This window comes from Saccostrea cucullata, unplaced genomic scaffold (genome assembly GCF_032062105.1).
Source record: "Saccostrea cucullata isolate Sc308-1 unplaced genomic scaffold, CSIRO_AGI_Scuc_v1 ctg17511, whole genome shotgun sequence".
Classification (NCBI taxonomy): domain Eukaryota; kingdom Metazoa; phylum Mollusca; class Bivalvia; order Ostreida; family Ostreidae; genus Saccostrea; species Saccostrea cuccullata.
The window spans coordinates 356-3,518 of NW_026919806.1; the positions used below are offsets into that span (position 1 = coordinate 356).

General features: G+C 32.1%; 1 long non-coding RNA gene across 1 annotated transcript; it reads left to right on the forward strand.

The window, feature by feature from the left end:
- Window positions 1-1,885: 1,885 nt before the first annotated feature.
- LOC134238453 (uncharacterized) lies at window positions 1,886-2,583 on the forward strand. Its single transcript, XR_009986019.1, has 3 exons — window positions 1,886-2,000; window positions 2,127-2,272; window positions 2,315-2,583. It is a non-coding gene; the product is annotated as an uncharacterized LOC134238453 (long non-coding RNA).
- The last annotated feature ends 580 nt before the right edge of the window (window positions 2,584-3,163 follow it).

Genomic DNA, 3,163 nt, shown 5'->3' on the forward strand with positions numbered 1-3,163 from the left:
ATTCAAATAAATAAGTGTGGGTTTTTCATTCAATTTCACTAAATTAAAAAATAAATTTTAATAACTGCTATTTCAAATAATTAATAACTATGCATTCCCTGATATATACTGACTTTTTTCTCATCAAATGGTAATCTATTTTGTTTTCCCTCCTTTTTTGATGACAGGCAGCAGTTTACAGCATTTTGTATATGACTTCCAAACTTGTGATGTTTATAAGGGGGTCAACTTAAAATGCATGTATATTGAACCTTGTGAAAGATTACAGGGTTTGAATTATTATTCTAGTCTGGTTGACCCCCCTTTTGCCTATGTACATCATGTTACAATGTCATTATGGTGCTGGGGGACAGATTGTGTAATATTTTGACTAAGATGTGTAATACTCTATATTTGAGTCCTCCTTTTTCTGACCCCCATTTTGTTAACTGTGTTTTACTTTTCCGTCATTTACTTTAACAAATGACATATTTCACTTCAACATGATGTTATTTGTTTTTGCCTGTTTTATCAAAAAACAAGCTCAGTCGTTTGGCAGGAGAACTAGGGAACATAAAAATATATATTTTACGTACATTTTTGAAGCTTCGAAAAACAAATATAGGCCTGTCGTTTGCCAAGAAAAGTTTATTACTAAATAAACACAGAAGCAATCAGTTAATTATATCATTTTTATCTAAATCAAAAGAATTATACTATATTAATCCAAAGGATGAGTATATAACCTACTTAAGAAAAAAATATTAAAATGTGCGATCAAAATGATTGATAAGTACTTTAAATTTAATTACATGCAGTTATTATTAAATTCAGAAGACTTTTGAATATTAAGTTAGTAGTCATTTTCATCAGGCAGTTTATAAATACATTTGCGGCATGAAATTTTACTCTACAAATGAATAAATTAGATCATTATTAAAGGCAACAAAATCAAAATTACAAAAAATGAAAAAAAATTGAATAATAGAATTTAAAAAATAATGAAAACATATTTTATAAACCGCTTTCTTTTATTTATGTATCAGAGGTTTATAAAATTGTATCTATTAGATGGTTTCTTTTTCAAGAACAAAGTAATTATGGACAGTATTTTCATCTTTAGTGTCCATTCCGACACTGCACCCAGCTCCCTTGCCTCTATCTCCTTCCATGTAAACATCATTTCCTTCCTTGTCGAACACCAAAGTCCCGTACCCCTCACAATGGAATGATGTTGAGGAATGCGGTCTGGCGTGGTCGTAAACGTCATCTGTATTGGTTGTAGTTGTTGGTGCTTCATTTAAATGGTTATATACACCGTCTTCTGTCGCGTTGGAAGTAGAAATATTCTGCTCTCTCGGAATGGGATTAACATGTGAAATCTTTGTAGGTTTTGGCTGAAATATTAAATTTTTATGTAATGGTTATAAGCCGAAAACTGTCCATTATGTCAGATATTAGACGACCCGAGGCGCGTTAGCGCCGAGGAGAGTCTAATATCTGACATAATGGTCAGTCTGAGGCTTATAACTTACTTAAAACATTTCACCACTATCGAACACTTCCATTGTTAACTTATTGGACAGCCACAGGTAAGGCCTCGTTCTACTTGGATGACTACCTGGCACAGTTCATCAAGTTAGGCCAAAGAAAACCAGTTTTGGCTTTTTTTCTGTCTTATTAATAGTAGGAATCATCGAGAGGTGTTTTATAACGATAAATATGAACATTAACTTTGTTAAGTCTTATTTATCCGCATTGCGACATTTTTTTTTATACATACTACGCATGCGTAAATGTCAGTTCTACTAAATCCTTTACAATTAATTCATTTTACAACGCAGCGACCACGGATGACGACATAAATTTTAATTTTGAAAAAAACCTTTAGAATCGGGTGTTTTGACGATGAGATTTATCGATTACACCAAGATGCCTCCTCGGTTCAAGTTTTCTACTGTGAAATCCGGATATATATTCTTATGTTTCGGAATTTACAAGAAACAGTTTCCCGTGAACAGGTAATTTTTGTAAAGTAATAGGATTTGAAGGATTTTACTCCAACAACTGTTTCAGCTTTTTCTATGAAATTTGGAGATTAATTCTAATGTGTTTTTTTAAAGCAACACTTTCTCTTTTGTGTGCAGGTTTTGAACTCGGAAGGATTTTACTCCAGCCACTCCTTAAAAGAACGATAGACACTCACTCAAACGAAGCGGGACTAGGTGGACAAATGGTCATAAATCACCGAACGAAATTACAGATTCCGTTGGAATTTCGTGAGCAAAATTTTGTGCTAAGTGCGGAAAAAATGGATATTTCAATAAACAAAAAGCCCAAGGTTGTGTGTAAGAAGTGAAAAAGAATGCTTCTCGTTTTTCTTTTGTGTCCATTGGATTCTTTATATGTTCCATGGATCAATCATTGTGAAATGAATCTATTACTCCAGTATATACAATGTAGCAATGAACGGTGAATTTACGAAATTTATGATCAGAGCCACGGATGCGTCTACAATAATGAATCTGAGACATTCAACTCACTGGATTATTTGTGCCATTTTCAATAGAATTTTTTGTGAAATATTAACATTTAATGCTACAAATTTCCTACATTGTTCATATAAAATTGTTTGATTTGTCTTAAGTGATGTTTACTTGTTTGCCTCGCCTTTTGTTCTCATTTTAACGTTACCTGTACCTGTCCAATAAGTTGAATCTTATTGGACACCTACAGGTAACTTATTGGACGGGGTGCAGGACAATAACAAAATTATTGAACCAGGTTAAACAAAAGATGACGTCACAGAAATGTTTTAAATATTTATATGTATAGCAAAGTTACATTTCTGTGAAGCACTTCAAAATATAAATATCGATTATAAGTGTTTTACTTGCTGGAGCCATTTTTAAAATCACTAAACTTTGATCAATTTATGATTGAAAGCATTTACTCGGTAGTTTCAGTCATAAAACGTTCAAATTGAAAAGAAATCTAAAGGAAACAATAACAGGTTTTACAATTGCTTTTCTACTAAATTACTAATTTTCCTTTTCCGAGAAGAGTTCTTTTCATATGCACATAATTGATATCCACATTGAATTATCTGCACAAAAGTTATTAGGTAAAATAAAGTATCCATGATTCAATATTTAGTTAGGATAGTGTAATCTTAAGTGAAATC